This window comes from Pezoporus flaviventris, unplaced genomic scaffold (genome assembly GCF_033815535.1).
Source record: "Pezoporus flaviventris isolate CSIRO_AGI_PZ_B2104156 unplaced genomic scaffold, CSIRO_AGI_Pfla_v1 ptg000010l, whole genome shotgun sequence".
In the NCBI taxonomy this organism is placed as follows: Eukaryota; Metazoa; Chordata; class Aves; order Psittaciformes; family Psittacidae; genus Pezoporus; species Pezoporus flaviventris.
This window is the reverse complement of record NW_026892558.1, coordinates 3,118,384-3,134,157: the sequence shown is the minus strand read 5'-3', so window position 1 is coordinate 3,134,157 and position 15,774 is coordinate 3,118,384. Positions and strand designations below refer to the sequence as shown.

General features: G+C 48.9%; 1 long non-coding RNA gene across 2 annotated transcripts; it reads left to right on the top strand.

The window, feature by feature from the left end:
• Positions 1-9,822: 9,822 nt before the first annotated feature.
• On the top strand, positions 9,823-14,318 carry LOC133267875 (uncharacterized). 2 transcript variants are annotated; one of them, XR_009742900.1, is made up of 3 exons: positions 10,348-10,597; positions 11,313-11,388; positions 14,189-14,318. It is a non-coding gene; the product is annotated as an uncharacterized LOC133267875 (long non-coding RNA). The 2 variants fall into 2 exon arrangements; XR_009742901.1 differs by lacking the exon at positions 11,313-11,388 and having other exon boundaries at positions 9,823-10,597.
• Positions 14,319-15,774: the final 1,456 nt, after the last annotated feature.

Genomic DNA, 15,774 nt, shown 5'->3' with positions numbered 1-15,774 from the left:
GGTCACTGCTCACTTGCAGTTGCTGGGTAAGCTGAGCCAGGGTTTTCAGCTGTGCATGTATCGAATTAAAATGACCAGAAAGATTCATACAACACATTCCATCAAACTCTTCACATCCATGTCCCTGTTCTAACAACAAAAGGTTCTGCAGTGTTGTATGTCTTAGAGAGTCAACATTTAAACAACAAATCAGAAATTGCCTTCGATGTAGTATTTGTCTGCTTAGCAACTCAGCAACTCAGTCTGCTTAGTTGAGCCAAGGCCCCGGCTGAAGCACTTACAGTGATTTGGCATATTATGATTGGATACATGTTTTGAAGACCCTTAGTGACTAACATATAATTGGTTAAAGACAGGTGTGAGAACTCAACCTTGAAAGCTTGCCAACAGTCCACAGTTCTCATTAACTTGGTGAATTCCAGCCTCTTATCTTGCTTGCTTAAGCTTCTTCGGGCCTCTCATGGCCTTGCTGTATCTTTCAGGACTATTCAAAGTTTATGTACCAATTATGCATTCTCCCGTGAGAACACTGTCTCCACATCTCCCCCCTTTTGTTTTATCCAGTAACAAGTTGCTACTACAGCAAAGCACACACACATTTACATTAGCAGAGTAACTATTACAGGGTGCAGCAGCATGTTGAAGATGCTGATGGTAGCGAGGGACTAGCCAAAGAAATTTCTTACCAGTGGAATTCTCCCACCCTCCTAATTTGTTCCATTACCTGCTTTATAACACTACCATTGTATTAAAATCTTTCTAGCTTTTGCCTTAGCATTTTCTAGCAGCTACTGCAAATTTCCATACTCAAACATCTCTTTTACAAGTGACAAATCTATACAATACAAGGTGCAGTTTCTTATTAGCAACTAGCTAGTAAATACAGGTGGTTTTATACACAAAATCACAGCCTCTAATAACAGCTACTTTACAAGCACACATATTCAGGATGTTACTTTTCAGTTGCCCCCAAGTGATGTTTTGCAGTTATTCGTTCTTTCTCTTCCTCTATCTCATTCTGCTTGGGGTATTCACGGTCAGCTCCTGTAGCTGAGGCATCAGGTTTTTCCATTCATCTATCCAGCTCATGGCAAGGCTTCACAAACTTTGCAGGCAGTCGCCATGGACGTGTAGGCAGGAGGACACAAATATACCGCCTCCCCCAGGTTATCAGTTCTTCAGTTCTTGAGAAGTAGACAGGTTAAATGCAGCATCATTACTCTCTCTCCCCCCCCCTTTTTTTTTTTTTTTAGTCCCTTTGAAAGCCGTCCTGCTGGGTAGCAACTATAGCGGCCTGCCTGCTTCAGCAGCAACCACAAATACCCGCCGGCAACCGCACCTTTACGTTAACCCTTTCATGTCCAAAATGTTAAACAGCTACCCATTGAAAGCTTTTACATGAACCCAACAACAAGAAAAACACACAGAACACTGTCTGCCCTCAGCACACACAAACACACGCGTATGGGATCCCAAAAGCACATGCCAAACAACTACAATATTTGAAGCACAAAATCCAGACAATCATTACTCCCACTACAGTTCCACGTACAGAACGTGGCACAAGGACCCTGTGGAGACTAATAGCAAACCAGCTCCGAGAAGCATCATTGCAGTGCGAGGTGGCAGGCTCAACCTTAGCGGGCGTCCCCGCAGAGGCTCTGCCTCCCCCACATCGCATGAGGCTTGGGCTTTTATACTGACCAAAATGCACACTCATTCCGACACAGGTGGCCAGCCTGTGCTGGAAGAAGTGGCCAGCAGTATCTACAAAGCTCTCCAAGGGTTGATAGAAACCTGGACATACTTATATTTACCAACTTCTAGTACATGAGTATCACAGAGAAACTGTATGGGCTCCCCCTGTCAGTTGCAAGAAAAAATCATATACAGCTTGAGTATAAGAGAATTTTAACACATACGTGGTCACTGTTTGTCAGGCCTCCTTAACTATTTTGAGATCAAAAGCTTCCCACTCTTTAGCCCCCTGCTGTGTAGTAAACACAGGATTTGCAAAGATGCCCATTGCAGAAAATTCCCCGGTAATGATCGAATCCTTGGTTACCCAGTGTTACAGCTGAGCGTCTCCAGGGCCAGTGAGTCTGAGCAGACTGACCCGGGAGACGAAGAGGCAGAGTCTGGAAGCAGAGGATATAAATCTGGCTCGGATTCAGGGGATTCAGGGGCTTATCCTGCGCCGAACTCAGGGTCTCCGTTGCTCGCAGCTGTGTCTTTCTTATCAGATGTCTCTTGTTCGGTATGTAGCCATCTGCAGACCTGGCTCTTCCGTAACTGAGTTAAAAATTTCCACTCTAGGGCATAGTGGGTTGGAAAGGCTCGCAGTTCCTTTAAATCCCCCGCTAGCGCATGATCTCTATTTTCTACTGCGTGCTTCAAAATGGCGCCGCAATAGATCCAGCACCGAGGCACCGCCCTCTTTCTTTCGGATTCCTCGACATTTATCATGCGTATCCCTTCTAATATACTTTCTCTGTCCTTTTCAAAGTCCCTACTTTCAGAACTGGGGTGGTGGGGGAGCAGGGGGTTACACCTCCTCCGCGGCACCTTCTGATGGAGGGGGAGAAAAGGGGGGGGGGAACCCTGTGCTCCCATGATTTGGGGGAAACGAGTTGTAATCTTCCCCCGGTTTCAACCGACCGGGGACGTCTGTTCCTAGTTTCTCCGTTGCTACCGCGGCAGTTTTCTTTTCCTCCTTGTATCTTTTTATACAGTTTATTATTTCCTCTGTGGTTTACCTAGTTTCTTTGCCGTTTTATCATCATTTAGCATTGAGTCAAATAGTTCATCACCAAACTTTCGCCACTCACTCTCCTCAAAAACTGTATTAGGATCTACAAAAAATCCCTTAGCCTTCCCTACAGCCACTGGACCTGCTAGCTGCTTTAGAGTCTCAGGCTTAATTCCCCGCTTTTCTAAAAAGCACTGTAATAAGTTCAGGGCTCAATTCCCCGCTTTTATAAAAAGCACTGTAGTAAGTCCAGGGCTACCTCTCGGTCCATTTTCACGGCAGGCCTTTTCCGGATCGTCTTCTTCTGGGTCGTCCTGTAACCTCGGTCTCCGGATCGGCCTCCCGACGCAGCAGTGAGTAGTTCGCCCCAGCGGCGGACTCCTTTTGGTTAGTCCAAGCACCCGGGTCCGTCACGCCACCGCAGCACCATTGCCCGCGCTCCCAGGCCGCTGCCGCCGGCACCGCTCACACGCCGTTCCGGGTCCCTCATACTCAGGGGCCTGTATTCCGGGTCCCCGCTAACCGGGGCCCTGTAATCCGTGTCCCCCCTAACCGGGGCCCTGTATTCCGGGTCCCCAGCAGCCGGGGCCCATTAGTCCATGGTCCCTTTTCGGGCGTCATTTGTAAGCGGCGAGGAGAAGCAGACAGGCCAACCCAATATGGGTGATAAACAAACTTCTACTTTATTTGTGACACAGTTCACTTATATAGGAGTGGTATTCAGCCACTCCTCCAAGGCACAAGAGTATTAGTTGGACCCACACAGCTTCCTCCACATTCTCCTCCCACCTCCACCTTAAGGTTACCTGTGGGGGCCAACCCTTGCCTTGCTCGCACAGCCCTCCAAGGCTCCATGGCCTTGCTCTTAGGGCCATTCTGCAACATTCTCTCTCTTTCCTGCCGATCCCTTTTCCAAGTAGCTTTAAGCCCAAGTCTTCTGAAATGTGCTGTCTGGTATAACTCAATTTCATGAACCTGGAAGGCAGCCTTTCATCCCACATACATATATGCACTTCTTATCACTTGTTGTTTGCCAGCTTGCAGCAGACATGGGATAAAACCTCAACCTCTGCACTTCCTGTCCATAGAATCACAGAATCATAGAATAGGGTTGGAAAGGACCTTAAGATCATCTAGTTCCAGCCCTCCTGCCATGGGCAGGGACACCCCGCACTAAACCATGCCACCCAAGGCTGCGTCCAGCCTGGCCTTGAAGGCTGCCAGGGATGGAGCGTTCACAGCTTTCTTGGGCAGCCCATTCTAGTGCCTTGCCAGCTTCACACTAAAGAACTTCTTCCTTATATCTAACGTAAACTTCCCCTGCTTAAGTTTGAAGCCAGTACCCCTTGTCCTGACACTACAGTCCCTAACAAAGAGTCCCCTCCCCAGCATCCTCGTAGGCCCCTTTCAGATACTGGAAGCTGCTCGGAGGACTCCACGCAGCCTTATCCTCTCCAGGCTGAACAGCCGCAACTTTCTCAGCCTGTCTTCATATGGGAGGTACTCCGGCCCCCTTGTCATCCTCGTGGCCCTCCTCTGGACTAGCCCCAACAGCTCCACGTCCTTCTCATATTGAGGACACCAGAACTGTACGCAATACTCCAAGTGAGGTCTCACGAGAGCAGAGTAGAGGAGCCGCATCACCTCATTAAACCCTTGGTTACACATCACAGACAGCTGCAAGACACAGGTCAGCAGCAGAGCAGCATCACGGTCCTCTTGCAACCAGCTCTGGATTTCCCTGGCACTTGCTGGAAGTCCTGGCTAGACCATTTTGCTATGACACAGTCTGCTTTAGACTGATACATCTGCTCAGAGGGGTTCCCATGCTACCACGTGAGATATATGGCGAAGGGCTGCTGGCACACTGGGTTCACATGGAGATGGCTTCACCCAGCTTGCATCCCCAGTGTGTCAGCGCCTTCTACTGCAAATTCATTTAAAGTCCATCAGAGTTTCAGAGTCTGCTAGGTGGTGTCGTGGCTGTAGGACACACTGGCCTTAAGTCACTGAGTACCCGGAAAGTGACCACGGCTGTTCAGGACAATGGCCACACCAAACGCGCAAGCGGGTTAATGGGTAAAAAGGTCACTGCTTTGATTCTGTTACTTTGAAAAGGTAGTGGAAGGAAAAATAAAAACAAACAAAAAAAAATAGTGGAAACCTTGAAGTGGTGGGACGTTAAATGCAGAAGGCACACACAGTGTTAGCTGCAACACGTCCTGCTGCTTCACTGCCAGGGCAACAGAGAGAAGGCAGATCTGTGCCATCCCGGACTTCTACAACAAGGAGTGGACATCCAGAGGACCACACTGCCACGTGAAGGTGTTTGGGGGCTTTCACCTCACAAGCTTTGATGTGCTCTTTGCCGTTCTTCCCGGATCTTCTCCAGTGTGGTAACGCTCTGCTGGTAACTCCTGCCTTTGAAACAAATTACACTGTCATCTGATTAACATGGATTAAAAAGACCCTTTGCTAGAAGGCACTACACAAAACCTGAATCGGCAGGGACGTCAGGGAGAAAGCAGCAGTAACGTGTGAGCTCAGCTATGGATGTGCACCGCAAGGAAATACAGAGCTGTGCAGCAAGGTGGAAGGTCATGCCACAGAGAAACGGTGAGAAACGGGAAATGGGGTGCGAAGCCATCGCTGCTATGTTGGGCATGAGTTTCTGAGGAGCCAGCCCTGACCCAGAAGCTGGAGCTCGCTCAAGAGCCATGCCATGGCTTCACAACCCCTGCCCCAGCAAACACTCCCCTCACCCTCCAAACCCTGCATTGCCACACTCACCGGAGTCTTCTGGAGGTGATTTCATCTGAGCCAGATTGAGGAACAGCTGCCAAAACTGGGAGAGAGAAGAAAGCTACAGGAGAGCTAACGTGCATCACCAGCGGTATTGAAGGCCAGCTAGAGAACATTGCCAGCCCTTCCATCTCACCCCCAAACCCAGAGCTGGGAGAAGAGTTATGGGGCAGGAGAGCTCCAAGAACATACACCCTTCCTGTCCCATGGCCACCCGCCTCTCTATACCTTCTCCTGCTGCTTCTGTGTAACCACGTTTGTGTTGCGGTGCACAGCTTGTTCCGCCTCACCCTTATCCCTGCGGTGCTGCTCATAAAGGCGCTTGGCCTAGGAGAGCCAACAAACAGGGCAGGAGCGTGTTAGCAAGCAAGGAGGTACTATTACAGCTCATGCACATAGCTCTAGAGCAAAACAGCCTCCAAGTGAAGAGGTTACCAAAGGCTGCCCACAGAGCAGGGGACAGCACACAAGGCACTCAGTGCCCTGCTGCTTGACCAAAACTGACCTCACAAGACAAGCTGCTCTTCATTTGGCATGAAAAGCTCATAGCAATCGAGTCCGTGACATCTAAATCAATCTTAACCTACCATGCAATGCTGTGACTAGCCATGTCCGTGGTGTACTCTTCAGTTTTTCAGAGCACACTATGCAGACTTAAATGTGACGGTCTTCCTCTGCTGCAGCTCTTGATGTAGTGTCTGCATGAGTTGCAGCAGAGGAAGACCCTCATATGTAAGACTGTGCCAGCACTGTGCGCGTATGGTAGCAGTGTTAAACCATAGAGCAAGAAAGAGCAGCATGTTTGCTTTACCACCATGGTCTTCTCGTACTGCAGACTCCTGATTTTCTGAATCGCCTCCATTATCAGGTCTATCTGTGATGACAAGAGAGTCAACACATCACTGAGCATCGAAGCTTCACGATGGACTATGTGGCTTAGGAAAGGAAGAGGCACAGACCAAATTCAGATGGCCTTAAGGACCTATGTCCACATCAAGCATCTTCACAAAACCCACCTTTTATACTTCTAGCTAAGCCTCCACCTGTCTATGCAATGGAACTCTACAAATGAAATCCACCATTATATAGTACTGTATCATCTCCATTGAATCTAGGAAAATTGGGAAGCCAGCTCCCTTCTGCTACGTCCAAACTTGCAGCAGTTTTCTCTCATTTTCCAGACAAAGGAATCTCAAGCCAGAAGAGGTTAAAAGACTTGCCAATTTTAGCAAACCCTATGGACATCACGCAACACTATAATGTATGAGATATATGTCTCTATGCTTTAAGAACATTCCTGGTTGAGGCTGGTGTCTCTGGAGGTGAGCCCTGCGATAGCCAGCCCCAAAAGGCACCCAAAGGAGAAGATGTGGCAGTCAGAAGAAGGAAGTCAGAGGTTCAGCAGCAGGGCTTCAACATATAGGAAGGAGCTCAGGACTTCCCAGCAGCGACAGGCACTGGGAGCATGCAGGGGGCTGGGGCATGGTGGGAGAAACGAGCCAGGAGCCAAAATCCATCACCAAGGATGGTAATTGGTAGTGGATCAACATCCTGACCTTCTTCCGATGCAGTTTTTGCTCTTCCCTGAATTCCTCCATTTTCTTTGCTTCTTCCCAAAGGGTTTGTGCCAGCTAGATCTGACCTTCTCCCACACTACCTCTGCAAAGAAAAGAAAGTTTCATATATAGAGAGAGAGATACACGCAAATATATATATATATACACACATACATGAAAAGACTGTTGCTCAAATCACCTGCTGTAGCTGACATCAAACCGAGCCCATTGTACAACTCCATTTCCAGAAACAGATAAAAGCAGCAGGAAGTCTGAAACGGCGTCCATGCAGCATTAGCTATGTCAGCTTCAGTCATGCTGGGGGTCACCTTTCAGCATAAGAAAACTGGAATCAAGAAGTTCTTCAAGCAAGCACAGTCACATCTGCCCCTCACCCCAATGAATACAGCCAGCTTTCAACACACAGCAACCTGAAGCAAAGAGTTGCCGCAGGTTAGCACACAGTCAAGCTGGGGCACAGAAAAAGTGATGCTAAAAAACCCTCAGCTTCATCCTGTTGAAAGTGAGTGGCCATACCGCAGAACAGCACCCCAGTAAGCTCATTGAGAGACATATGTTAAGTGTAGCTCAGGATTCAAGACCCGGAGCTGTTTCAAACCCACAGCCATGAATAGCCAGCTGCTTCGACAGCAGAGCCATGCTGGGGACGTTCACCAAGGCTCAGGGCAGCAGACAAATGTGGCTGCGGCTGTGTGTGGACTCAGCACAGGAGAGCAGAGTGCTAGCCCTCGGGGTAGGGATACTGCCCACCATGTGTGCATGGAAATGAAGGCACAATGTAAGGTGGCCAAGGCATCATCTTGTAGATGCTCTGACTAGAAGTGTGGAATCATTTAGGCTGGAAAAGACCTTTAAGATTATTGAGTCCAACCGTTTACCCTACGCTGCTAAATCCACCACTACACCGTGTCTCGAAGTGCAACATCTGCACACCTTCTAAACACTTCCAGGGATGGTGACTCCACCACTGCCCTGGGCAGCCTGTTCCAGTGCTTGACAACCCTCTCGGGGAAGAAACTGTTCCCAATACCCAGCCTAAAGCTCACCTGGTGCAGCTTGAGGTCGTTTCCTCTTGTCCTATCACGTGGTACTTGGGCAAGGAGACAGACCCCCACCTCACAACCTCCTTTCAGGTGATAGAATCATTGCAGTACAGCCCCTCAATGGTGGCCAGGGCCTAGAAAAGTCTGGGAAATTCAAGTGTTAAACGTGCATCCCAGGACAGAGGAACCTCTGCCAGATCCCACAGTTATAGTGTTGACAATACAGGAACGTGTATTTGCACACCTACCCCACCACCACCCAAATCATGTACATGGACTTGGGAAACAGAGATCATACACTACCTCAGAAGAATGTGTCACAGCGAGGATTATTAAGCTTAAGAGATTCAGGTAGAAGTAGAGCTACGTACCCAGGGATTCAGGATTCTGTCTTCAAACAGTAGTTTGCAAGACACATTTGTCACCGAACATGTAAAAAAACTTCCTTTGCAGCAGTACCATCCTCACTGCTGCAGCCAGGATCAGTCGCGTTGGCCTAAGGTGGAATGAGCACGGTGGTAACGAAGTCCGTGTTTAAGGAAACATAAAACCTGCCCTGTGTGGCGACAGTCTGCTTGACTTCATGTGTGGCTCCAGCCATGCCCTGCCACCAAATAAATCATGGAAGCACAGCCACAAAATAAAACTTGTTCTGGAATCACAGCCATAGCTGACACTTAGCTCTGACCCTTGTTTTCTCAAACAGTGGTCAATTAATTCACCAATTTATTCTCAAAGGGCTTTGACAACCAGGACTTCACTGCCGTTGCTCTCCGGGGTGCAGTGTACAAGATGAAAGAGGTCAGGCAATTCAGAGAAACATTTCCAACTTGATCTGGCTGTGAGGCAAGGTATTTCAGTTCAGATCATTCCACAACTACTGAAACCCGGGCAGGGACACCTTCCATTAGACCAGGTTGTGTTAAGCCCCATCCAGCCTGGCCTTGATCACTGCCAGGGATGGGACATGTGTTTTCAGATAGGCACACCCCGCCCCCGATCTCGCCGCTTCCAGCAGCAGACAAACAAACACGGACACAAGCACGGCCTGGAGCTGACACCCTCTCCGCCGCTTTAAACCCACTCAGGAATAGGCGCGAACACGAGACAAAGGGCTGACGAACACCCCCCCCCGGCGTGTACCAGCCCCGCAGGCTCCTCCCCGCCCCTCTAAGCTCGCCGGACCCACCACAACCGGCAGGCGGCGGAAGCAGCCCGGACGAGGACCGGAGGAGCCTCACCCGGAGCCGATCCCCGCCTTCCCCCCGCACCTCGGGCCTGCTCTTGGTGTGGGCCTTGCGGGGCGCCCTCACGGCCTCCACCAGGGCCATACTCTGCGGCACCACCAAGCCGCAGCCACGGGTACTGCGGGCGGAAGCGAGGGGGAGATTGACACCGCCCCCACCCGCTCCCTTCCAGTCAGCAGGGCGGTGGCTACGTGAAGCACGGAAGGACTCAGCGCAGAACGCAGAGCTGGGAGCCGGAGCATGGCCGCCAGGCCTGGGTGAGGCAGGTCTCCTGTCAGGATGGGAGCGGGCTTGGGGTAGGCTCACATATAGGCTCAGATATGGGAAGGCTAGGTTCCTTAGTAAGGGCGTGGGGAGAGGTGGGACTACCCCATAGGATCCTGTGAGGAGGCCAGACCCCTCCATAAGTGTTAGAGATGAGGATCGGCCCTCCTACAAGGGCCTGTGGGGGAACAGAATCCTTTATAAAGTGCTGTGTGGAGGCCAAGCTCCTCTACAGGAGCCTGGGAGGGAGGTAAGTTCCCCTACTGAGGACTGGATGGGAGGCCAGGATCATCTCTAGGAGCTGGGAAAGAATCCAAACTTCTCTATAAGGGAGTGGCTAGGCTCCCCCTAAAAGGACTGGCAGGGAGGCAAGGCTCATCTAGAGGAGCCTAGGAGGAGGCCAGCTTCGCCTATAGGGACCTGCGGAGGGGCCAGGCTCTCCTGTAACGCCCCCGGTGCGGAGGGGGGTGGGGAGGGAGTCTCCTCCATAAGAGTCTGGGACAAGGCCAGGTGTCTCTATAAGGGTCTGTGGGGAGGTCCAGCTGCCGCTATAGGGAATGCGAGGTAAGAAACCAAGGCCCTCCGACTTAGGCTGGGGAGTGTGAGTTCTCTTCTATCTACTTGTGCCATAGCAGGACCCGGAAGTGCCACCGGCGCGGGGCAGCCTGTCTGCAGTGCCTGAGGCATCTCCAGCCGCAGCGGGGCTCCAGTCTCAGCCTGGGGGACCAGGCGTCACTGACCCTTTTGATCCCTACTCAGGTGCTCAGCTGCCCCAGGGAGCTACCGCTGGAGCCGAGGCCATGCCCCACTGGAGCAGAAGTGATTTCAGCCAGTCCCCAGATGGAGGAGTCCCTGCAGAGCTCAGTCCCTCCTTGCAGAAGACATTGTAGTCAAAGACCTAATGATCTTGAACAGGTAATGTCCACTCTCTTAGGCCTTGTACTTGGCCTTGAGAAGACCCTTTGTTATCAACATCATGTGTCATTTATAATACCTGTGGGAAAGGTAAATTGTGCATGGGTCAAGGCAGAGATGATCCTGACCAGGAGCCCATTGCACATTACGGAGGTGGTGATCCCCTGAGCAGGCACAGGGCTGGTCTGCACTGCCCAAGGCCTGCTAACGGGGTTTATGGGCAGCTCCTGCCTGATACTGACACACCAGCTGCCTGGCCCTGCCTGTATCTGGAAACGCAGCAAGAAGTGCTCCTGTGAACTTCCTTCATAACTAATGCTGTTTTCTTGTGATGCTTTATGTATTAGCTCATAGGACCAAAAAGGAAGAGGTCTAACTCTGCCTGAAGGCAGGATGCCCAGCATCTGAAGGGACATAAGACTTCCATGCTACCTGTATCCCTCTGCTTATTTTGTCTTACTAAAGCAGCTGTGGCCTCTCTGTCCCTAGGGGGGAAGGCAGGAGCTGTGCAGCTGGTTATCAGGGTCTCATATTAGGCCATTCACTTCTGTGGGTGTCTGGGAGGAGGACAGACCCCTCTAGAGAGGCCTGTGAGGAAACTCAGCGTGACTCTAGGGGCCCCTGGGAGGCTAAAGTCTTGGTGTGTTCTGTCCCAGAGCTGTGGTGGTATTGAGCAAGTAGGAAGTAAAGGCTGAGCAAGGATATGCTCTTGTAGGCTTCCTCCCAGGAGAAGGAACCTGAACATCCTAGGGTGCTTTGAAGGTGTACCAGCCCTAGCCTAGATAAAAAAAGTGAGTATGACATCTTTCAGAAGAAAGATAGCCACCACGCAAGTCTCAAAACGTAATCATAGAAGATGTATGTGAGAACTGAGACTACAGCAGGGTCCTTCAGCAGAATATTTCTACACTTGATCTTTCAGAAGTAAAAATGGACAACCGATTCATTGGCATGTCCACTTTGCACAGTCCGTTGTAGTGCATCGGGAGAGATGTTTAAGCTCACTGCCATCTTCTCCGCAGAAGGAAACACAGTAAAAGCTCCGGGGACTGTTTGGCTTAGACATGCACTGAAGACACGCAGATTCAACTTGAAGAATATCATACATCAGCAACTCCCGTTGCTCCAAAGTTAAGGCACCTGGCACCAGGTTTAAACATCTGGTCCCCTTATCCTCCATCCCTGTGCCATAAGGCACTGAGGAGCTTCTTAAGCAGTGCTGCACATGAGGATATGAGAGAGACCAGCAGCCCTGCAGCACATGAGTTTCTGAATCAAAGCCATGATCACATATATGGTAACAAAAAAGCAAGAACTTTGGGAGATATGGTCAGAAAATGAGTTTCAGGGCTCCAGCCCAACATTAACAACTAAGTTTTTTTCCAGTGGTACATAGTCACAACAAGTCCAAGGGGCTTCTTTACCAGAAGTTAATCAAATGAGGGTCTGCAGAGCCTACCAGGCACAAGCTATACCGTGAACCTAAAAATCTGCAAGCCCCTCCTTGGAGAGGTGGTTGAAGAGCTGACCAACTTCTCCAGATCCTCAGCAACACTGCAGGGTGCAGGTTTGTGGCAGCACAGCCTCTCACTGGGTAGCTGCGCTGTGGACTGCTGCACCAGGCAAAATGCAAAGCAGCTTCCAGTACCAGCACTTAAAACTAAAGCACATCTACAGCTAAGCCAGACACGTAGCGTATTGTTGGTGTCCCTCTAAGTGAGCTCCCTGAAATACGTGGCAAAAATTAATCCTAAATTACAAGCTTAATCACCATTAATGAAGGACTTGAGCAACAGGGAAAAGCTTAACCTGAGATCTGAGTGAGATATATATGCCCTAAACATTAGCCAGTGTCCCAAAACATTGTGCACACTCCTCTCACTCAGCACGTATGACTTCTTGGTTATCTCCAGCCTCTTTCAGATGGCAGGCATGTGGTACCCCAACTTACTGTTTAACCAGCCTGCACCAGCTTAGTTTGTACGTAGACAGTATTCTTTTTAAACAAGGAGTGTATCTTTCATCTAGAGATGACATTGGCTTTAACCACAGAGTGTGCTTTTTTGAGTTCCTAGATCTCAAACCCTTTGTTTCGTTCCCTTAGTAACTTAGCCCCAGCCCCAGTATTGAAAACTTAATATTGCAAAGCCTTAAAATTGGTCTTGAAGCTCTAATATTGGAAAGCCTTAATATTGCAAAGCCCCATCTCCAGTTATGCGAAAACAACACTGTTTCTCTCACAACTCCCCCTTTCTCTTAATTATACTGGTTTTGGTTTTTGCACTTTCCTTAAAGAATTGCCCCATATGTCGCTTCCAGTCTGGATAATGTAATTTCGTGGTTTTGATCTAAAGATAAGTCTCCCCAATCATCTTTATTTTTTTTTTAATCAAAAGCATTTCATCAGAGTAGGGTGGTGGTCCCATGAGCATTTGTTTTGACAAAGTTATTTCAACAAAGTTGTGTCAGGAAGTTGTACACGTCTTCCTATATATGGAATTATGTAGCACCATATAGCTATTCATACACCTGCTACTACAACTACAGAAGTAAAAACTGGTATCACCATTCCTCTCCATTTTCCAAATCAGGATTCTAACCATCCTGCTAATGAAATGCCTCTTCTTGTATTTTCAGCCAATTCTTCTGCCAACACAGTGAGGCCTTGTAAGGCCCTGGTTATGGCTCCATCTGGTGTCGTATTATTTGGAATAGATGTGCAACACGTATTCCCTAGCACTATGCATACTCCTCCCTTTTCAGCTAATATATCTAAAACGATTCTCTTTTCCCTGGATATTTGACCCATTCTACCCAGGCATTTCTATTTCTATATCCTGTTTCTATTTCAAACATCTACTTCAAATCTTTAATTGCAATTACATTTACTATCTTAGGGCTATTTGGTGGAGTCCGTGTGCTCACCGATGGAGGAATGGTGGATGTCCACAGGCTGGTCGCATTCGTTCCTCTTTGGCTCCCAAACCCCTATTCTAAATCTAGCAATTGAATCCCCTCCTGTCACATCTGCCCCCCAGCCATGAACCTGGCTTATTGCCCCTCCAGCACTTGCAATAGCAAGGGCACGGCACCACACTCTAACGCCCCACATTCAGATTCTATGTGACCTTTAAATATCATAATTTTACTTTGTAGAGATTTTCTCTATGCGCTGGGTGAGATCTACCCATTAAAGCCAGTTGTAAACCAAACATCACCCAGGACAAGGTGATTCCCAGTATGTTTGGAGATAATACTCTGGGTGTAAATAGTTACCGCAACTTCCTCTTTAACCAGCCTGCACCGGTTTAGTTTCATATGTTGTACGAAGATAGTATTCTTTTTAACCACAGAGTGTGTCTTTCATCTAGAGATGACACTGTCTTTAAGCACAAAGCGTGTCTATTTGAATAAGTAGATCTCAAACCCTTTCCTTCATTGCCTTAGGAACTTAATCCCAGACCTAGTATTGAAAACTCTTATTATTTTTGCAGAGTTTTACTATTGATCTTAAAGCTCTAAGATTGGAAAGTCTTAATATTGTAAAGCCCCATCCCCAAATATGCGAAAACAACACTGTTTCTCTCACAGCTGGGAGTAACTGGAAACACCACCACACTGGCCAGACCAACAGTGTCTTCTGCCTGGAGAACCTACAAACAGGATCAACAGCATCTAGTGATGTAGCCGTCAACTGTGGCATAATCAGGCTCACCTGAAACAGAGCACAAAAAAAAATGAGGTCTGCTTATGAGAAGTGCTCGTTACAAGACTACACAGGACAGAAACACTGGCCACCTGTGTCAAAGGGATGGAAGGCAATGGTGGATGAGGCTGAAAGAGATGTCTTGATTCTATGATTCTATGATTTGCCGAACAACCAAGGCATTTTACCAAGTTCCATCACCAAAGTGCCTCTGGGAATTATATAGCTCATGGTGCTGAATGAGGGAAAGGCCCAAACTGCAGAGAGTGGTGGGATCCCAAGCTTGGACATCCTTAAGCTCCACAAATGCCTACATACAGGGCTTTGATCAGAACTTCTCCTTAGTGAAACCTTGTCTCCAAAGTCAGAGTCCAGCTTCCCAGGATCTTTCGGGGGGGGGGGGGGGGCAGACTTCACCTAAACCATTCCCTTTAGACAGCTAAAGCTCACGATCTGATGGGGAAGAGCAAAAGCAGAGTTCTTCTGTGGAGCCAGAAACCCCATAAAGCAAGTAATTCTGGTGCACTGGTCGGGGTGGGTAGAGGTGCCTTCCTGCACATTAGAAAAGTCAGAGCTGAGGATCTGCGTGGCTCCGGGACTCCCAGTGCCCTGGCTCTGTGCTCCCCAACTGCCCTCCCAGACCTAGTGGGAAGGCAAGAGGTTAGGCCAGCCTGGGCTTTACAGAGACCTGATACCAAGGCATGTCATGGTGGGCTAACATGAAGCCGGAGGGCATTGAGGAAATAGTTGATCCGCTCGCACTCCTGGGTCTCAAAGAACTGAAACGACACAGACAAAACAGCCCTAACATCTGTGAGAAGAGAGCAAATCTCTGTTCTGATCTCTTCTCATCCCACTACAAAGATCTCTGTCCACAGCAACGAGCAGGTGATGTTGGTCTTCTGCAGGAAACATGGTAACCATGAGTCATAGAATCATAGAACCAACTAGGTTGGAAAAGACCTCGTCCAGACAAGAAGTCATCCCTTTACACACCCAGGTTTTTCAAAGATGAGCATTAAGTTTTGGAAGGTTTGCAGGGCCCGTGCGGAAGGGGTCACTCAGCACAACACTACCTCTGGGGAGACGAAGCCAGCTTCCTAAAGGCACTGCATGTTTCCTAGGTACCCCATGGTCCTGCAGTCCCAGCTGACTTCTCTCCCACAACTATGGAGCAATAAAAAAGCATGGGGATCTACGAAAGCAAAGTGTCTTGACTCATTTGTCTTCTCTCTCTTTCCTGCCCATCCCTTTTCCAAGTAGCTTTAAGCCCAAGTCTTCTGAAATGTGCTGTCTGGTATAGCTCAGTTTCATGAGCTTGGAAGGCAGCCTTTCATCCCACATGCGCATATGCACTTGTTATCACTTGTTGTTTGCCAGCTTGCAGCAGACATGGGATAAAACCTCAACCTCTGCACTTCCTGTCCATAGAATCACAGAATCATAGAATAGGGTTGGGAAGGACCTTCAG